Source organism: Lolium rigidum, chromosome 1 (assembly GCF_022539505.1).
Source record: "Lolium rigidum isolate FL_2022 chromosome 1, APGP_CSIRO_Lrig_0.1, whole genome shotgun sequence".
Lineage (NCBI taxonomy): Eukaryota > Viridiplantae > Streptophyta > Magnoliopsida > Poales > Poaceae > Lolium > Lolium rigidum.
Window position 1 is genome coordinate 64,679,261 of NC_061508.1, and position 22,418 is coordinate 64,701,678.

Below are 22,418 nucleotides of genomic sequence, written 5' to 3' on the forward strand. Positions count from 1 at the left end.
AGGGCAGCAGTGCTATGTGCATCACGACTGTCAGACTGTGGATGACTAGGCAGGATAGCATGTGGTGTGGCAGTGTCGCTGGTCAGAGGCGCCGTCAAGAGATGTGCTGCAGTCGCCAACGTCCGGCAAGCTATGCAGCACCTCCCGCTCAATCTCTCTCCCACATGTTGCTCAAGATAGCAATGCTCCATAAGATTGAAGGAACGGGTCATGGTATCATTGAACACATAAGCTTCGCACTAGTAAAATTGTAAATGCAGTACAGTGAATTAGTGGAAGAGTAATCTTACTTCGCATCCCTCAGCTGGAGCTCCACTGCTGCTCCAATCAACGACGTGCCCCAGCTGCTGTCAGAGAGTGCCCAACTCGCAACAGACGTGGGGGTAGCAGTCTGAACCTATAAGTGTAGAACTCTAAATAATCAGAAAATGGCATGAAAAGTCTGAACCTGTAGCTCAATGGGACTCCAAGAAATGCACATCTGATTCAGGAGAAATTAAACCATTAACCACCTATGAAATGATTACAAGCAACAAATTTGAACACATCAATAGAGAGAATTTAACCACTGAAGCAGTGACTGTACCACTTTATAGAAATAAATAAGTACACTAGAGAAGGGAAAGTGAATAATACACTCATACACCAGCAGATTAGCAACGAACTCTATACTTTAAGGCCTAGTCGGCCGGCTACATAGACACATTGGGGGAATTCTCAAAGAGTGTTTCAGAAATCAATGCTCACTATGCAATTAACCCTGACAAAAGAAAACTATGCCCAGTTTTACCACATTAATAGGTCCATGTATACCTGGATACATGGATGGGTGTAAATGAGGCAAGTCTGAATTTCCTGATATTTGATTTGATATGAAAAACCATTCAAACCATTGGCCCTAAGAACTGAAGCAGTTACCACAGGTTCATCTCAAATTTGGCTCAGAAATAGCCTATAATATAATCAAGACATGAGTGCTTTCAATGAATGCATAAGATGGGTGTGCTCCTCGTTTCACGGCCTACAAAAGCTATCCATGTATAGACAAAAGTGTCACCACAAAGCAGGTACCACTTGAACACTTAGAACTTAATGGATAAGAAGAACATAACACACATATGGCTTAGAACCGACTGTTTGGATCAAGCATGTGTCATAACTTTGGAGTTAATCAGACATTTCAGTAACTAATTCACCTTGAGATCTTGGAAACACTATCACATAGAGTTGTCCCACGAAAGAATCACACCGAAGAGTATTCCCCTATTATTAATACTCACGAATTGGTGATGCATATGAGCATCAATGGGAGTATTATTCATTAATTAGTGTTCCTCCTCATACTTCCATACACGTCAGAATTAAATAAAGAAGTTGACATTGCAAAGTTGTCTGGTAAGAGAAACTTTCTTCACCATGCTTCTCGATTTAGAACAGTAAAAAGATTTACGCCAAGCCTACAGCTACACCTTCAAAGTAAAACGGGAAGATATTATGTTTAACACCTGAAAGAAAACCAGACCTTACAAGTTACAACCATCGTGGGTGGTGAGATCGATTGCATTGCATCTGACGTGTGGGATGATTCACAATCAGTTGGGTGTCCGCAAGGTGGAGCGCGCACCACCATTCGCCGACGCGAGATGCATGCCTAAAGATGGAGGAGAGAGACCTCACCAGGAAGCAGCAACTCGGAGCTCCTCCCGCTGGCCGCGATCACACACCATGACACCATCACCGGCGTGCTCGCCCGTATAGCGGAGCGGAGGTCGGCCTGGAGATTGGGTGGAGTAGGGCGTTCGTCCAGAGATGGGGAAGGCGGACGAGGACTGGCCGGAGCTGTAGGAACCACGAGGCGGCGCCGCATTGTCGGTACCTTGGGAATCTAGGGTTTGCCGTGGGGTATACGATTTGGTGGTCTCACCCCATGAAAATAGTAGAGAAGGACGAGCCGGTGGTCGGGCGCGAAGGCTTGCCGGAGTTGGCCTGAATCTGGCGGTGACAGGGCGACGGAAAGGAGAGGAAGAACAGCCGGCCGGTGGTGTTGTGTGTGGCGGCTGGGTCCCTGACTACTCCCTAGAGAGGACATGAGATGGGAGATGTCGTGTTATCGCTGGCTTGTACTTGACCAGATTTGGCCGCGTAATTTTGGGCCTGGAATTCTCTCTCGGCCTGAAGACCAAATTTTGACTCCAAAAATAGCAACTAGTGGCGGGAATTTAGCTCTAGCCCTGGATTTACTCACTTGGCTGGCGTGCAGTGCAGACTTACCATTTACTCACATGAGTCATGACTGGTTTGTACGAAACTTTGGGCATGTGTATAGATAGACACGCGCCAATCAATTAGATGGACATGCATGCATGTAGCTCTACGTAACGCAGGACCTAGACTATGTTCTATTCATTTTTCATAAATGTTACATCACCTACACGGCAACACACTTGTACCACATGTTTTGTATTTGTTTTTTCACAAATCTAACTTTTTGGTAAAACTATTTCGAAAACTGACAGCTAGATGCCTAGATTCCACACCAACCAGTATTGAGCCGAATTAGTGCAGGCCGATGCCAAGCGGCTTTGGTGCCCAAGCAAGTTCGGTGCCACATGGTCTGGCGTCGACGGTACGTCGGCGCTAAAGAGCATGGCGTCGAACTACTAGAAAAATCTCTTGTCAAATTTCCTTGGCGTTGAGTCAAATTTCCTTTGCGCGGATCTATACAACTTCGGCTCCATTCTTGTTTTGGTACTGTGTGGGGGCGCCAGATGAGGCATTAGTTTTGCTAGAGAGTCAGATATGTCAAAAAAAAATACCACATGTGATGATATGCAGAGCGAAAACCTCTCTGTTTACGTTGTCGCTTACATCTTTCGCATCCCCTTGACTAAACATGTCCCACACAGTCAACTAAAGTTACATCCTCCATTACAAATTAACTCAACTCCCCCTAGCTAAAGAACTACACCCTGCGTCTGCAAAGGCCAGCGAGATAAAAGAGTGAGATTGGTGTGTCTCCACTGCTATCAAGATCGGCACCCTAGCTCGTCGACACCACGAGCACCTTTGCAAAAACTGCCCCTACACTGCGGCTATATGGAATTTGGTGAAATCTTGGAATAATGATGACATCGCCGACCGTCGCCTCGACTTCCATTCCATATCCAACTGGTGGGATGCTATGAATGACGGAAAGCCACAGAAGGACAGGAAACACATCAGTGGCCGCTTCTTATATGTGCTCTGGAATGCGTGGAAGGAACGGAATCGGCACATCTTCACTAGACGCCGTCTAACCTACCTGGAGATGGCGAATATCATCAGGGAAGACATCCTTCAAAGAGATCGTGCTATCAACGGCTTTGGGCCAGCCGAACCGGACTAGTTTTTTCTCCTTTTGTTTTATCTTATGGTGGTTTTCGGGCATATTACCACCTTAATCTAAATATGCCCTCTCTTGTTCAGTTTGGTCGGGTTTTCCCTCTCTTAATGAAAAGTCAGTGCTCATGCCGCTTGCTTCAAAAAAATAGTCTTTTTCGAACCAATTAATGGCCACTTTAAAGTTTTTCCTCCAGACACCACTATTATACAACCATATATTAGGAGCCATGCAAGTGGGGGGAGGAGGGGGGGGGGGAATAGGTCGCAAGATCACGACCAAACCAACAAAAAGAAAATTACACAAGGTTTAAGCAAAAGCTGGTTGCCCTAGTATGCAGTGGACGGGCTTTTAAAGTTGACCAACTCGCAGAAAACATTTTCCTTTCATAAGTTGGAGTCTATACCGAAAGCTACATCCAACGTGACTTGCCCTATGGGAAAAGCCTTGCGGCCTTGGACGATACTATAAAAGGTAGACGGGTAGGGGTGCATCATTGAGTCTGGTAGCTTCCATGAGCGTTTTGCTTAGCCAGAATCCTTGTTTTTGGTTTCACCATGAGTGATATATATCTTCCCGGGCAGTTGACTCGGAGTGGGTGGTCATCTCGTCTCCACTTTCTAACTTGTTTCGACCAGTTCATCCACTAGGGGACATCTGGTCTGGTGCCGTTGATAGCGTACATAAGTAATTTTCTCTCTCTTTATTGGAGACTTCGACAAAAGTGTGGAAGGCACCTTTGTGGTTCGATATACCCGAAGTTTGGGCTGGCCGAGAGCACGAGAGAAGACCACCCGCGCCGGAGACGCCATAGAGCTCCGACAAGAACCCGACACAAGAGCCAAGCAACCAACAAGAAGTCACCACCACCACTACCACGGCTCGCCTCACATCGTAGGGAAAACGGCAGCCATGACTGCCATTTGCAGAGCCGTATGGCACTCTAGTATAGAGGAAAACAGCGCCCTCTACAACTAATGGCGAGATAGGGGAGGCTCAACACCCATCCACGATGGCCCCCCACGTAGGGTGCACATCGCCACCATGGTTGCCATCTGCGAAGCCACGGCACCCGCCATCCCCAACGGCAGCCCGCTGCAGGATGATGACTGAGATAAAGAGGTGAACGACCCTCGCAACAACTAGAGAGCACACCACCGACCACCAATTGCCAGCACACAGCAGACCGCCGCTTAGCCGCCCAGAACCACACTCGCCAGTGAAGCTTTCCAGCCTAGAACACAAGCCGAGAAGCACACGAGGCACCTGGGGAACCACCCAACACCACGCAGGGATTCCCCAAGATATCAAGGCACCGCCCCGCCCACCACCAAGAGCGGCCGCACGCCGAGACCACTGGGCGCCGCCCTACCACCGAGGCAGGGGACGAGCACCGCCCATCGGATCTGACCGCGGCCGCCGCCACCATGCCAGGACGATACGAGACTAGGGCCAACCCCAACCTCGCAGTCACCTAGAGCTGCCCCCCCCCCCGCCCCGTGCCAAGCGGCAACCAGCACGCCGCAGCCTCTTCTCGCAGCCACAAGGGACGACGGCTTCGCCACCGGGGACCTCCCCCATGAGCAAGCGGGCGCTGCAGCCGAAGGACAACCGGGGCGTCCACCATCGGAGCACATCCCGTCAGAGAACAGGGGCCTCGCCAAGGCGACGCGAGGCGCCGGGAGAAGCCGCACACGCACCAACAAAATCCCAGCACCTGCGTGCGAGAGAGAACTAGGGCCCGCCGCCAGCGGGCATTTTTTCCAGCGAAGCTCGCTGGCGGCGGCAAGAAGGGAGGGGGGAATGGGGGGTGGCGGCGGCTAGGGGTAGGGTTTCCGCCCGAGTCGCCCCCTGGGAGCGACGCGGGGGCGTTTTTTTCCTAAATTCCTTATTTAATTTGCATGCGATTAGGGGGTCTATTCACTAGAGATTACCTAAGCTGAAACCCTTATCTGAAAATTACCTTGGTCGGCCTAAATCATGCCTCCGTCCACCAAGAGGCCATGCATGCACGTATCAAGGGAGAGCGACATACATGCACTTAGGGTGTGTTTGGTAGCCCGGGTCATTTGGAATTCACTCTCCCATTTGAGATATCTCACCTCATACAAGTTGGCCTCAGATTTTGTGGTATGTTTGTTAGCTCCTATGTGTTGGGACAAGCTGAACTCATACTTTGTTTGGTAGCCCCGTATGGGTAGAGATTGACTCAAAACTATAAAATAACAAAGAGGTCCAACGTTTACACAAAGACCCCTAAAAATAAAATAAAAAAGCAATCGGGTCCACGTGCACCAGACTGTGCTGGGAGCCTGGGAGTCTTCTCGTCGGCGGTGACCGGCCATGGGGCGGCGGCGGTGGCAGTTGTGCGACGCGGCAGCGTGCTAGGAGCCTTCCCGCCGGCGGTGTCGAGTCGGAGGGCGCCGGCGCGAGCTCCTGCCTCTGCTAGGCCGTGCGGGAGATGCGGAGGGTGGGAGGAGGACCGGCTTGGGAGCCTTCTCGCCGGCGATGTCGGGCCGTGGGGCGGCAGCGGTGGCCGGTGAGCGACGTGGCGCCGTGCTGGGAGCCTTCTCGCCAGCGGTGTCGGGCTGGATGGCGCCGGCCCGGGCTCCTTCCGGCGTGACCTCATTTGTTAGATGCAGAGGGCCGGAGAATGGCCGGAGCGGGACGAGCACCTTCCTGGGATCCTTCTCTTCGACGGTGGCGGGCCGGAGGGCGCCGGGGCGAGCTCTGGCATCCCTTTCTCTAGCTTGGCCGGCCGGAGAGGAGGAGGGCAGGGGGAGTGCGGGAACAAGAGGAGAGAGGTGAACGGGCCTACAGGAAAACGGTACGGTGCCGACGGTTATTGCCGTCGGCGTATCAACTAAAACCGTCGGCGTAGGTCTATGCCGACGGTTACCGTCGGCGCGTCTTCGTCGGCATCGCTGCTCGCCGGCATAGCTGAAAAACCGTCGGCGTATCTTCACCGTCGGCATAGCTCGACACACCGACGGTGTTTCCTGGCCGTCGGTATCGCTTGACCGTCGGCGCGCCACCACTAACGGAGAGGAGGTAACGGCGGGGAGGAGCTACGCCGACGGTTTAACCGTCGGCATAGGTGCAACGTGGCGTCTTCTGGTAGCCGGCTGGAGGCATCGATGGAGGTCCTATACCGACGGTGTAACCGTCGGCATAGGCGAGCGACGTGGCCGCTTCTGGTAGCCCGCGACGTGGCTGCTGCTGGAGCATCCGTCCGAACCAGCTACAGGATGTATGCCGACGGTTAAACCGTCGGCGTAGATCCACGTGTCAATTTCTGGTGCGCCGCAACCACCAAATACCGTCCCTATGCCGACGGTTAAACCGTCGGCATAGGTGCCACAGTTTTCCGCTTTTTGGGTTTTCTGCTATGCTTGCAGTTTTAAATTCACAATATTGCATACAAATATCAATATGTATGTCACATAACTCAAACATGTCATAGATACATAACTCAAACATGTCATAGATACATAACTCCAACATCCATCCATACATATGTCAAACATGTCATCCATACATAACTTAAACATCCACATGTAACATAGATCTAACATCCTGGACCACGGGTCATAGACAACATGCCATGAACTAAGCAACATCCATACATAATCAAGAGACAGTATGAACCGATCATCTTGGATCACCGTCGAGAGCATCATCACTACAAAATGGAAGACAACATCAATTAAGCAAGGATATTTGTGCAAAGTAAAAATATGTGAATGAAGAATGATCAAAGTCATCCGTGGATAGTTTGGTAGGGAACTCACCAGCTGCGGCGAGTGTTGGCGGGACTCACGGCTCTCGCGACGGGGCGAGACGCCGGCGGAGTGACCAGGACTCGGACCACCAAAGTGAAGCGGAGTCCTCTCGGCGGGCGACGCGCCTGGCGAGGAGGCAGCAGCACGACCAAAGGGATTGTTCGAGTGAGTCGAGGATCCCTACATAGCACGAGCAAAATATGGCTAAGTGTAAATATCAATGTGCAAGGCAACGGTAAGTAGTAGCTTAGTAGTATGGCAAAGCACTTACCGGAGTCCCGCCGTGGAACTGTGCAAGGAATTCCGCCTTCGTGGGCATCTTTGGCAACGGTGGTACCACTGGAGGTTCCACATACTGTGGCGGCGGAGCACCCGCTGTCAGAGCCGCGAAAAGCGCCTGCAAGGTAGTTTAAATGTCAGGTGTGGAGAAAGTTAGAAAATAGTACAAGTGGCTATGATGGGTAACAGTTAACCTTAGTTTGTTCTTGCATGTGTTCTCTTGAGGCAGAATTCGCCACTTCGTATTCATGCATCTTATGTTGAAACTCTTCCTGAAGCTGCTCATAGGCTTCCGTCATGCGGGCCTACAATTTGACATAATGAGCTCCGCCAACATGGAGATGCATGAAATGGAAGTCGAAATGAGGACAAAAATGAGAGAAAGCTTACATCGTCAGAAGTCTGGGTCGAACGCCATGGACGAGGTGGCATACACACACCGGAGCTCGAGGTCATGTTCCGGACTCGTGGAAGAGAGATGGTAGGCTTGTGCACCTCATTAAGAATGCTGATCCGGCCATGTGGCTTGCCGTGACCTGAGATCATCACCGCCATCTCGTCGAGTGGCTCTGAAAGTGGGTCAGAATCCTCCCCATGCAACGACTTGAACGCCTTCTTGTATCTATCCATGTAATCGTCGGTCTTGCCATAGTACACGACCTTGCCTTCCACAAGCTCCTTCTTCTTATGAGCCGCCTGCCAAACTTGGATACGAGGAATCTCCTGCCCTCCATTAGCGGCCACCTGAAGTGCAGAAAACACATGTTATGTAGAAAAGAAGGAACATGAAGACAAATAGAAGTAGGGTTGTTCCATATATATACCATGTCCTTCTCGTAGAGAGGGAAGGGTTTGTTGCCTTGATTGTGTGTTCCCCCACTGCCACGATTGGCCTTGTTTTGGATGCTCCTGGCCTTGAACTCCTCATCATCAGTCCAATAGCGTACCAGCGCACACCAACCATCCTTCTTATTCACGCACCATGTTGGACAAATCTAACAAATGAACACATGTCAATTCAATAAATATAATGCAATATGTGATGAACATAGGACAACAAGGAGAAGTTACTTACACTCTGCCAACCAGCGTCATCCTCGATAGTAAGATTCTCTGCAATCACTCTATCCTTGTTTCTCCTCTTCCCTTTTTCAGCGAAGTAGTGTGTGATGGCCAGCTTGCGAACATGGTATAAGGCATCCCTAAGATTCTTCTTGGCCATCTTCTCCAAGACTGCGGTAGCCTCCTGATGATCCATGCCGGAGGACAATTTGTAGAACTCCTACAATCATGCACAAGACAACAATGGTGAGACTCGTGGGTTAGCACAAAATCTGAAGTGCACAAAATCTTGACTTGTGTGCTTTGAAAAAGAATTCTTACCCAAAAAGTCCTGAGCACAACTTGGGCACAGGTGGGCGCAACTCGTCTCCCATCCTCAGTGGTGGTGGTCATGACCCCGCAAGGTGCGGCATGATAGTCATCCCATTTGAGGGCTAACTTCTTGGGAGCATCGGGACCATCAGAGACAGCGCGGTACAGGCCTGGCCAATACTTCTTCAGGAGAACAGTGACAATGCCACTTGGTTTGCGGCCCATGCCCGTAGTAAGAAGTCCAAGAGAACTGCACATGAATCAGCAAATTAGTATTATCTAATATGTCCAACAATCCAAGAGTATACTAACAAGTCCAAGAGCCACTTACTCAGGCTTCTCCAGATACACAACCCATTTTCCCTCTTCGAGCTTTTGGTAAATCTGGTAGAGTAGCTGATCCACGGGTCCAAAGAGCATTCCCGGGCACGTCCCGGCCCTCCTCGCCCTCCTCGCCGCGCGCCCTCCTCATACCCCTGCAAATTAAAATTACAATCAGAATTATAATGGTAATTAAAATGTGTGTGAATGAAAGGAATTCGGGTAAAAAGGGAGAAATGAACTTACGTCCTCCTCGCCCTCCATGCTTCGACCGGCGTCCAAGTCCTCGTCACCCTCCACGCTCCGACTGGCGTCCAAGTCCTCATCACCCTCCACACTCCGCTCGGCGTCCAAGTCCTCGTCAACCTCCTCCTCCTCTGAAGGTGTGGTGCCACTAGCGGAGGGTATCTAAGCATAGTACCAATTAGTAGGCATAATAACAATAATCAGGAATAATAGCAACTAATAAGCATGATAGCAATTATCACCTCACTAGCGGAGCGCGGCGAAGACACCCGTCGTCGTGTGCGTGTAGTCTCCTCGGTGGCTACTACAAGCTCCTGAACGTGTCTAGTACGAGATCGTCCTCGTCCTCGACCTCGTGCCAGCCCTGTGGCACTCCCTCCTCGTCCTCGTGGCACCTGAACCCCGCGCTCTCCTTTGATGCTCGGTCGTATGTCCACGTCCCGTTCTCCCAAGAATGGTGCAAATCATCGATAAGCGGCTGCATGTACACACTCAAATTCTTCCCCGGGTAGTCAGGCCCTGGAATGACCAGCGTCAGGAATATGTTCTTGCGTTGCATTAGAACGCCGGGAGGGAGATTGAGCGGAATAACAAACACGGGCCAGCAACTGTACGATCTAGCCGACATACCAAATGGATTGAACCCATCGGTTGCTATCGCAATTCTGACATTCCGAGCATCTTTTGCTTGATTAGGGTATGTGCTGTCAAAATGCTTCCATGCTTGACCATCGGCTGGATGTTTCATCTTCTTCTTTTTATCCGCATCAGGGTATCTAATCCCATGCTTGTGCCATGTCATCTGTCTGGCAGACTCCTCGCTCATGTAAAGGCGCTGGAGTCTTTTTATGAATGGGAGATACCGAAGAATCGATGCGGCCTTCTTCGTTTGCGTCACCTGACCATGGGCATCCGTGACCTCAAGATACCTAGAGGCCTTGCACAAGGGGCAGTGAGTGAGTTCTGCATACTCCTTCCGAAACAAAATGCAACCCTTCGGACAACAATGTATCTTCTCATAATCCATGCATAGCGCTTTCATGATTTTCTTCGCATCATACATGCTACGGGGCAGACAATGTCCTTTAGGAAGCATGTTACCAGCATCTTTCAACGTATCTTCAAAGCAAGATCGGGTCATGCCGTGTTTGGCCTTAGTGGCTACTTTTTGCGAGATGGCATCCAACTGGGAGATTTCTGCACCCGGGTAAAGAGGTTTCTTCGCCGAGGCCATCATATCAAGGAAAGCCTTCGCGGTTGCCTCTGGTTCATCCGGTTCATCCGGTTCATCCGGTTCCGCTGGGTCATCCTCTGGAGGCGGCGAATGTGCATGTTGTGCATAATGTAGATCATCAAGCATGTTTCTAATGCCATCATCCGCATTGCCATCAATGCGTTGTCGCATCACCTGCCACCTTTCACGGTCACGCTCAGCAAAGTTGATCGGCATAGTGAAGTCAGGCATATACCCATGCCTCCAAAGGTGTTTCGTCATTTCAATCTTGCCATGACGTTTACGCTGCTTGCACCGAGCACAAGGGCAAAGTGGACGGACTGTATGTGAACCACGATGTGCATCCTTCAAATAATCTTCGGTTTTCCATTCCCACTCACTTGTTCTTTCAGTCGCACTCATACGACCACTGTACATCCACTCATTATCAGCCATTCTCTGTTTTATTTGGACGGAAACAACAAATATATCTTATCATATCCAATAATAGCATGAAATTAAATGCATTATATTTTTTACTTTTTTACCGGCGAAGAACACATGCATCAACCTACAACTCTACTAGGTGGGCTCCTAGCAGCCGCCGGATCCGTAGATTGAGTACGTTCTCCATGCTCTACCCCGGTCCGAGTCAGAATTTCGGCAGCACCTCCCCGCTGCTCTCCCGATACACGTCTCGGCAAAAATCCAAGAGGATGTGCATCCGGAGAACAACGGGGAGGCGCTGCCGAAATCCTAACTCATACCGGAGCAGAACATGGAAAACGTACCCAACTACGCATCCGCCGACTGTCCCGTAAATGCCGCAAGCGTTACGGTTGAAAATATGCCGACCACTAATGCATATTTATCCGCGTAACGCTTGTGGACGGGAAGTGACACCTAGGTTACGTGACTTGGAGTGGAAATTCAATCTAGCGACATAAAAAATTCGGAGTTTTGGTTGGAAATTTAGCTCACCCTCGGCGGTAGAGGAAGTACGCGAAGAGCGAAGTGTCGAGGTCGACGGTCGTAGTAGTCAAGCAGTGAGGATCCGGGTTGGTCACGTCGGGGCCTAGTTTATACAACAACAAATTCACATTATTAAAATCACATATCTATTTTCCATTTATATTTCTAAAGTATTTTGATATAAAATACATTGCCATCGGAGACACGGTTCCAAACTACACAGTTTGTAATTTAATAAAACTACACAGATCACATTGATAGGTTAAGTCTCTAGAGCTTCTTGTCTTTGTTGGTCCTTCATTGAAGACACAGTATCCACCAAGTAAGGTAGTGCCGCTGCTACTACTGCTGTGTACGATTTTACTTCTCGGTATCTTACTTTGTTTCCGTCGACTGACAACAATGCATAACTAATTCCTTTCGGTCTCTTAGTAACTAGGTGAGAGCAAGCAAGAAATATTTAAGTCATCTCCAGAGGCTGGAGCAGATCGATCAATGGGTTAGATTTCTGCAGCTTCTTGTCTTCGCCGGTCCTTACTGAAATATTATTCATCATGCCTCGAACCTACGCATGCTATTCTCAGAATCTACACTCGGTACATTCCTCAGTATAAAATTTGATCCACATCTTAAAATTTCCAATACGTACTAGCTAGCCTATCTGCAGTAACGAACAATACCACTCCAAATTGGGCATATACGTGGTTCATGTTGAAACAGAACGGAGCCTTACCGGCGGGCAAGCAGCAGCCATGGCGGAGGCAGGGACGGGCGGCCGAGGCGGGGATGGGCGGCCGAGGCAGGAACGGGTGCCGAGGAGGGGACGGAGGGCCGACGCGGGGACGGAGCGCCGGCGACCTCTCCTCGTCTGCAGGCTCCGGAGGCGACGCGGCGCAGCAAACCCTAGCTAGAGGTGGCGGCGCGTTAGGGAGAGGAAGGGGCGCGGGGAGCCGGTGGTGGCGCGGGCAGCTGGCGGCGGCGCGGAGAGCAGTTGGCGGCGGCGCGGGGAGCAGCTGGCGGCGCGGGAGCAGAGGGTGGCGGCGCGGGCGCAGGGGCTTGGGAGTCGCGGGCGTGGGTGTGCAGCTTAATTTGGGTGCTCAGGTCCGGTCCGGTCCGGTGCGGGCCGACTTGACCCAACCCTATCCAAGGTATGCCGACGGTTAAACCGTCGGCATATCTCTATTTTTTTTTACTCCGTCCAATATAGATAAGTGCAATATACTAAAATATATTACTATAGGTACACATAAATATATTTCGACGAAACCGTAACTTTGTTGACCGTGCGGTCTACCGCTTTGACCAACCTCCGCCGGCGGTCCCCCGGTAGACTTTTCTCGAGCATAAAATAACGGGTGGCACACATGAAATGACGCGATGCCACTCAGGATGTAAACGGCAGCGGCGTCTGACGGATCCACATACGCCGCCCGCGAAAAAACATGTATATGGCTGTTGCGGCAAGCCACATCAGTTAAGTGGCTAAAGTGGCAGAGCCGCATAGTCCGCTGGAGCTAGCGGCGCAACTCGCAACGCGCTGCCTACACGTAGCTGAACTCCCGGCAAGGCAGGGGGACGACGGCGAAGCTCCCACCTCCGTCTCCGGCGGGAAGCGGAGACCTCGCCTCCACTCAGACGGCCATGGCCACCGCCACCGCCTCAAACCTCACTCTCCTCCTCCCATCGACACTCCACTCCATGTAATACTAAGATGCGCACCATGTAGCTGCTTCACAAAAAAGGCCTTCTGGCACCCCGAAAATGGAAACACCGTCGCCCGTGGGTCAGATTGGAAATCCGCGACCGGAGCCTTGCTTCCCATCCTAAGGCCCACGCACGTTCCAAATATGGCATCGTTCCGACAAACTATGTGGTGCAACGGGCCGTTTCCTACTCATTTCCCCTAAAAGCCATAAACTCCGGACGTGATAGCCCTGTTCGTGAAGGGTTTTTCAAGATAATTGCCGTATCCCGATTCCGTCTTTTGCAGTGGTTACTAGGACACATAAAATGACGCCACGCGGCTCCGCGTGATTTTGTGGCTTCGTTTACTTTGCCAACTGTGCAAAACGGGGCCGCCGGGACATGCGGTATGGCCGTACCGGGCGCGCGGGTGCACCCGTCCGCCAAAGCGCTAAACGGAAAACATTTAGCACATAAAATGATGCGTCGTAGACCTAAAAACATTTTTCCCGGAATTTATTGAATGAAGGAAAGTGTGGCCCCAGTTCAAATCCGGTCAGTTTCCAGCGGATTCGGCGGGACGCCGCAGAAAGCGGGAGGGATTCCCAGATGGGTACCGCGCCCATATGGCATGTGATAGGTGGTGCGTAGGACGTATCCTACCACTGCGCGAAGGTCTCGCGCAATACTAAGATGCGCACCATGTAGCTGCTTCACAAAAAAAAGGCCTTCCGGCACCCCGAAAATGGAAAAACCATGGCCCGTGGTTCGGATTGGAAATCCGCGACCGGGGCCTTGCTTCCCATCCTAAGGCCCACGCACGTGCCAAATATGGCCTCGTTCCGACAAACTATGTGGTGCAACGGGCCGTTTCCTACTCATTTCCCCTAAAAGCCATAGAACTCCGGACGTGATAGCCCTGTTCGTGAAGGGTTTTTCAAGATAATTGCCGTATCCCGATTCCGTCTTTTGCAGTGGTTACTAGGACACATAAAATGACGCCACGCGGCTCCGCGTGATTTTGTGGCTTCGTTTACTTTGCCAACTGTGCAAAACGGGGCCGCCGGGACATGCGGTATGGCCGTACCGGGCGCGCGGGTGCACCCGTCCGCCAAAGCGCTAAACGGAAAACATTTAGCACATAAAATGACGCGTCGTAGACCTAAAAACATTTTTCCCGGAATTTATTGAATGAAGGAAAGTGTGGCCCCAGTTCAAATCCGGTCAGTTTCCAGCGGATTCGGCGGGACGCCGCAAAAAGCGGGAGGGATTCCCAGATGGGTACCGCGCCCATATGGCATGTGATAGGTGGTGCGTAGGACGTATCCTACCACTGCGCGAAGGTCTCGCGCAATACTAAGATGCGCACCATGTAGCTGCTTCACAAAAAAAAGGCCTTCTGGCACCCCGAAAATGGAAACACCATGGCCCGTGGGTCAGATTGGAAATCCGCGACCGGGGCCTTGCTTCCCATCCTAAGGCCCACGCACGTGCCAAATATGGCCTCGTTCCGACAAACTATGTGGTGCAACGGGCCGTTTCCTACTCATTTCCCCTAAAAGCCATAGAACTCCGGACGTGATAGCCCTGTTCGTGAAGGGTTTTTCAAGATAATTGCCGTATCCCAATTCCGTCTTTTGCAGTGGTTACTAGTACACATAAAATGACGCCACGCGGCTCCGCGTGATTTTGTGGCTTCGTTTACTTTGCCAACTGTGCAAAACGGGGCCGCCGGGACATGCGGTATGGCCGTACCGGGCGCGCGGGTGCACCCGTCCGCCAAAGCGCTAAATGGAAAACATTTAGCACATAAAATGACGCGTCGTAGACCTAAAAACATTTTTCCCGGAATTTATTGAATGAAGGAAAGTGTGGCCCCAGTTCAAATCCGGTCAGTTTCCAGCGGATTCGGCGGGACGCCGCAGAAAGCGGGAGGGATTCCCAGATGGGTACCGCGCCCATATGGCATGTGATAGGTGGTGCGTAGGACGTATCCTACCACTGCGCGAAGGTCTCGCGCAATACTAAGATGCGCACCATGTAGCTGCTTCACAAAAAAAAGGCCTTCTAGCACCCCGAAAATGGAAACACCATGGCCCGTGGGTCAGATTGGAAATCCGCGACCGGGGCCTTGCTTCCCATCCTAAGGCCCACGCACGTGCCAAATATGGCCTCGTTCCGACAAACTATGTGGTGCAACGGGCCGTTTCCTACTCATTTTGGGCCGTTTCCTACTCATTTCCCCTAAAAGCCATAGAACTCCGGACGTGATAGCCCTGTTCGTGAAGGGTTTTTCAAGATAATTGCCGTATCCTGATTTCGTCTTTTGCAGTGGTTACTAGGACACATAAAATGACGCCACGCGGCTCCGCGTGATTTTGTGGCTTCGTTTACTTTGCCAACTGTGCAAAACGGGGCCGCCGGGACATGCGGTATGACCGTACCGGGCGCGTGGGTGCACCCATCCGCCAAAGCGCTAAACGGAAAACATTTAGCACATAAAATGACACATTGTAGACCTAAAAACATTTTCCCCGAATTTATTGAGCGAGGGAAAGTGTGGCCCCAGTTCAAATCCGGTCAGGTTCCAGCGGATTCGGCGGGACACCGCAGAAAGCGGGAGGGATTCCCAGATGGCTACCGCGCGCATATGTTAGGGGACAGATGCAAGTTTTCCACTTACATCACAGTTGTACACATATGTTAGGGACACATGAAAGTTTTCCAGCGATTTCGACGCTCCGGTGATCTGTATCTTGGAAAACCCTAGGGCGGGGACCCCGCAGATCTACCCCTATAGCTTTCTCCGTGCAAGGGTTTACCAATGGACTTTTTTATTTGATTTGGTTTGTTTAGGACATATGCACATGGAAACCATATGTTGGGCATAATTTACCATAAAATAGGACCCGAGATGAGACGTAGCGGGAGTTTCCACATACGGATCCTGAATTTTACCAAGTGCTAGCCCATGTGTGCCAAAATCATCAACGCCGGGTACATGCAAGGTTAGACAAACCTGACATCACAGTTGTACACATATGTTAGGGGCATATGCAGGTTTTCCAGCCGATTCCGACTCTCCGGTGATATGTATTTTGGGAAACCCTAGGGCGGGGACCCCGCAGATCTACCCCTATAGCTTTCTCCGTGCGAGGGTTTACCAATGGACTTCTTTATTTGCTTTGGTTTGTTTAGGACATATGCACATGGAACCCATAGGTTGGGAATCATTTACCATAAAATAGGCTCCGTTTGAGCCGTAGCAGGAGTTTCCATATACAGATCCTGGATTTTACCAAGTGCTAGCCCATGTATGCGGAAATCATCAACGTCGAGTAGACGAAACCCTAATACAAGAGCCTCGCGGATCTACCCCTTTGACCGACGTACAATGATACTTGACCAAGTACTTTTCGATTACTTTGTGTTGTGTTAGGTCATAAGAATATGTAGTACCAATAATTAGGACATCCTACCTCAATATTCCCCCGGTAGACGAAACCCTAATCCAGGAGCCCCGTAGATCAACCTCTTTGACCGGTCTCCAACGATATATAGTTGACCAAATGGCCTTTTGTAGGTACTAGGTCACATAAAATGATGTGTACTAGTTAAACCATATCCCTAGGTTAACTCTAGTGCTCAGGGTAAAACAACATATAAAGTAATCGTGCATGCAAACATTACTAAGTACATAGAAAATAAAACCAAGAAATTTTTTTCATTAAGTATCATGCATAATTAATAAGAAAAAACCAAACCCTTGGACTAGACAAAACTATGCAAAATAAAAAAGCTGAGCCTACGCCGACGGTATAACCGTCGGCATATCTTGGAGTTGGTAGACTAGGACGGAACCTAACGGCGGTAGCTATGCCGACGGTTAAACCGTCGGCGTAGTGTCTGGGACCAAACGGCGAGCCGACTGCAGACGCGAGGCGCGCGTGGAACCCCGACGGCGGAAGATGCGGCGACGGTGACCGTCGGCGTACTGTAGCTATGCCGACGGTTAAGTGGTGCCGACGGTGACCCTCGGCATAGGTGGAGCTATGCCGAGCGGTGAAGATATGCCGACGGTGTTTCGATAGCCCTCGGCGTCCATGGACTACGCCGACGGCCCCGACCTTTGGCCGTCGGCATAGGTCCACACCGTCGGCACAGTGCCATTTTCCTGTAGTGGGGGGGAAATGAGGAGAGAAAGGATACGGGAGTGGGGGTCTGGGGGGCAGGCGACGCGGATGGGATACCGGGGTTTTTTTTTTTTTGCGGGATGAGTTCGCCCAGGCTGAGTTGTGAAGCTCGATTTGAGCTTCACAACCCGGCCTGGCTGAGGAGGCTTTTTCGTATGAGTTGAGCTAATCTGAGATGGACTGACTCAGTCTAACAAACAAGGTATGGTTGGTTAGGATGAGTTGAGATGAGAATAGCTGGCTTCACCCAGGCTACCAAATACACCCTTAGCGCTTGATGTGTTCTTTGCTTCCAAGTGAGTCTACGATGGCTGCCTAGACTCCCGAGACGGATAGGAAAACTATGGTGATGACGCTGCATGAAGTCATGGGCCACATCGCCGACCGTGTTGACGACTTGTTCTGATTGTCTAATGAGGACTCGGGCTAGGACTAGGATTACCCTCACGTAGAGTAGAGGTAGCTAGCTAGGATTAGCAACCTAGTATGTTTTGGAAAGCTAATTAAGCGTTTAAAAAATATTAGATTTTCAAACAAATGTAGTACTCCCTCCTCCCAAAATATAAGGCGCATAAGGTTTATCAAAATTCTAATTAACCTACTTACTTTGACCAAATATTTACGAAAAAATTAGCATCTACAATTTTGAATAGACATCTTGAGAAAATTAATACGATATATGGCAAAAATGTTCATTTTGTGTTTTGTATAAACTTAGTCAAACTTAGAAGATGTTGACGACTAAACAAACTTACAAGCGTCATCTTTTGAGACGGAGTACAAACTAACTCAAAACGACTACAACTCGTTTTAGCTAGGTAATGTGTAATTATGCCTACCTAGGTTTTCATTCAAGCTCATCCGCCATGAAGCGATTCCTTAACTATTTTCTCTATGTTTTAACTCAACCATGTCAATATCATGAAGCGTTGGATACGTACACGTACCTAGATCAGACACGTACAATATCACATGCTCACCCAGGAAATCAAACAAGCAGTACTCAACGCTGCTACATGCATGAACGCCGAAGTCGCCAGCTCAAGAAGCGTCGCGCGAGAAAAGTTGCAAGCGGTGTCACCATAAGGCACGACACTGATGGATGAAGGGTGACCGACATGAGGAATCACCCCGCCGACACGCGGGCTTAGCCCTGACACAATGGTAGAGTTTCAGCCAGGTATGCCTGGACAGCTGCCCGAGTTTTCACTAGAATTCCTAGATGATGTGGCGATTATTAATGTGGATTATGTGGCTCAGCTCGAAGCCTTGTACTCTGTTGGGGCTATGTGGCTTGGCTGGCACCGCCACTGGCCCGGCGACCTAGCTATGGGGAGGGTTTAAAAGAGGACTTGTAGGGAAATGTGACCTAGTTTTTTTGTTTGGAAAGTTTAACATCCTAATTACAGAACAAATATTATTGCCTTCCTTCATGTCATTTTTTTTTTGGTGTGCATGCTAATTCCAGCGAGAAGAGAAGAGGTTGACCAAATAATATTCTAGGACTAAACTCACGTACGCACACGGCCAGGATACGCAATAAAGATGGAAACAAACATGTGGCGGGAAACGCGCGCCCAAAATTCAAAAAGAACATGCGACGCCGAATTCAGCCCAGTGCAGATGTGGCCTGTCAGGTACTCAGTTACCATTAGAAAAGAAAAACCCCAAAAAAAAATGGTACCATTAAAAAAAGATGTTGCCCATCAGGAGGTGATCTATCCATTTCTAAAAAAAAAGAGGTGTCCCTTCTCTCCATCTCGATTCCCCTCTCGCGTGCGACTAAAATGCACGGCGCGTACATAAACTCGGCAGCTTTGCCCTCCTTCATCACCGTACTCAGGAATACGCATACTACGGTAACTAAAGACGATTACAAAGCCCATCTATGGTCACTGGTGCCGCGTAGAGCATCGTATTTGCTCACGTGGCAAGTTGTGGACCCCAGATGTTAGGTCTCAACTCGGTTCAACCACGCAACATTTGTAAAAAAAACCATACCAACTAGTATTTCTCACTGCAGGCCCCCCTCAATTCCCATCACCAAAAAAATTTGGAATTAGTTTCCTGTTGATTGAGCTTCACTGCCTAGGGCCGCGCCTCCGCCTGCTACCGAGCTCCACCACCGTTGACTACACGTGTTCCAGTATGCCTTCTCCATCGCAGTCGTCTCCTCCATCGCCTACATGTAGCGTTTCCCTCGGATTGCACCTGGACGTGTGGTCGTTCGTCATGTGTGTGGTCGTCGTCAACCCGCCGGACCTGGACCTTGGCCAGCGCGCCGTGGAGCTAAGGCACTGGTAGTGCCCGCGCAGCTCGTGCCTGCAAGTGTGCGCGCCTGGCAAGCCTCCCGGCCACGGAGTTCGTCCTCCACGTCGCCGGAGACGCGCCACCGGATGTGCCCCCGACTGGATTCGCGGCAGATTCCCATCCCCATACTGTGCATGACCAGCGCATGTCGGCCGCCACGTCGGGAGACTAAGCCCGCGTGGCTGGGACTACCTTCCCCTCGCTCCACACCTCCGTTCTCTGTTGCGGCCGGTGTACGGGGTTGCCTGGCCCAGAAGATCGAACTCGCCCGTCGGCAACCGGAGCAGGGCAGCCGGATTTGTCTAAGGCTCCTGGAGGGTGGCGCCATAGGACGGTGATGGAGTTTAGGGTTGTGTCTGAGCTTCGGGAAGGAGGCGCCAATCTTACAACGGATGTGGAGCATGAGCGGATGGAAATCTCACCGGCGACACTGGGAGGAGGATACCAAATCTCTATCATTTTTCAATTTAATTCTTGTATTTTATTATTACTAAGAAATAGTCTCTCTCATAGACAGTCATATGGGGTCAAATTTAGTCCCCGTAAACAAAATACAATGTTATACCCCTCTCCAGTGACCATTATGAGCTGTGAGCCGACTTCAGTTACCGTAGAATGTGTATTCCTATGTACGGTGATGGAGGCGGGTAAGAGTGTCATGTTTGGTGATACGCGATGTATTTTACTCCTCGCGTGCAGCCACGCCGCCCGCAACCAATCCCCGTTGCTCGATGCCCATCCAGCCCCACTGTTCGCCAGCGCAGCTGCTTCCATCTCACGCTTCCAATCAACGCCACATGCAAACGACGACGACGACCCTGCCCCCCCCCCCCCGACTCCTTGGCCTTCTCCCGGTCCTCTGCCTCCCTTGCCGACCTCCCACGCTGTGCAACCCTCGTACTGATGCTCTCGTTCGACGGAGTTCCGTTCCGGCGAGACCCCGGACATCCCAGCCGGCGGCCATCCAGTCGGAGGTTTAGGTAAGTTCTCAACTTTCTCTTCTTTTTCCTCAATGTGGTCTGATATCTAGGCCCCTAGCTTTCCAAATTCTGTTGATAAGAGTGATATCTAGGCCTGGCTAGTATTCTCGGTAAGCCAACGGTCTTTATTAGACTCATTTTGGTTTTGTATGGTTGTTAATGATACGTACTGTTTAATTTTGATGGCTTTGGAACTAGTCTTGTGGTCAATATATGGAGGTCTTTGACGGGAAATGCACTTTGGCTCATAGAAGCATTTACTCTCATTGTGTGAATTCATATTTCGAAGTGTCAAAAAATTCTAAACTAAATTTTTACATGTACATCTAGATATTTTATGTTGGTACAAAAAAAATAAAAACAAGAAAAAAAAATTATGTGGCTCCTGTAAAAAGGACAATTTTTGATGTTGTAACACGATTACATACAACACATTTTTTTGTCTTTTTATACACATCACACAAAATGTTATTTTCCCACGAAAACTTGTGTACGAACATAGAATATCCCGATGAACACCAAATAAATTATGACAATTTTTTTTGACATTTTTAAAATTAATTTTTAATTATTTTATATAATGGGAGCATTTGCGCCAAAACGCCACCTCTGGTCTTTGACAGCTAACTATGCAACCGGATATGCTTTTGGTTTGAGAAATGGATCATTTTGTGCGTGTAGAGCTTTGCTCCATTTTATGTTGTCTCGACCTGGGACCTCTCTAGTTAGCTATATACGCTGATCAAACTAGCTAGTGCTGCATCCTGCATGTGCCTAACTATTTGTTCATTTGTATATTTAGTTTGACATGGCCAACGTCTATTTCTACGCTTAGTTTGATTAAAATGACTCGATTCTAGAAAAATAAGGGTTTCTTCTACTGCCCATGTAGGTTTTTTCTCACGGCTATGTATTATGTCTATTAGTTGGTTGCCCATTGCACTTCATAGCTATTTTCAGAACTGGACAATATAATTTGGTGTACATTGCGTCGTAAAAAAATTATGATTTCAGTTGCTTATAATATTCTCTACGATTTCCCCTCATTTGTGCAGTGCCGTGAGATGGTCTGCAGCTTCTCCGACCTTTGTCTGTGCTGGCCGCAGCCTAATTCCGTGCCTCCGTGGTCGGAGGAGGCGGCGCGCGGTGGTGGCCGGGGGCCGGTGGCGACTTGCCGTGAGTTTGCTTTTTGACAGAGGAAGTTGCTGCGACTTGGTTCCGTTGTGCGGGTGCCGTTTTTCCCTTGTGGAGTAAAATACAGGGGTCTTTTACGGTACAATTTACTAGTCATATGGACAAGTAGTATTTTGGATAACTTACATGGTAAGAAAATCATGACATGGATTTAGGTGGATTTGTTACCATCTATGTCACGTCAGAATCTGATAATCCGTTCCTACTTGCCAAGCATGCAAGTGACATGTAGTATTTTTTTGTCCACTAAATTTTAACCGACTCACCCCTAGCAGGCTAGCACGTGGACCATATTTCGGGTGCAAGGTTATTTTCTGTGTCGAGCATCAGTCAATGATGCACACATAATCTGCCATTACGATTGATATTTTTTTTCACGCATGAATTTACTTGTACTAGTAGGCTGCAACTGAAATTTATCATACCTACTTTGAAAATTCGAGGAAATTTCATGTACTCCGTAATTTAGATTCTATTCGAATGAAAAGTACC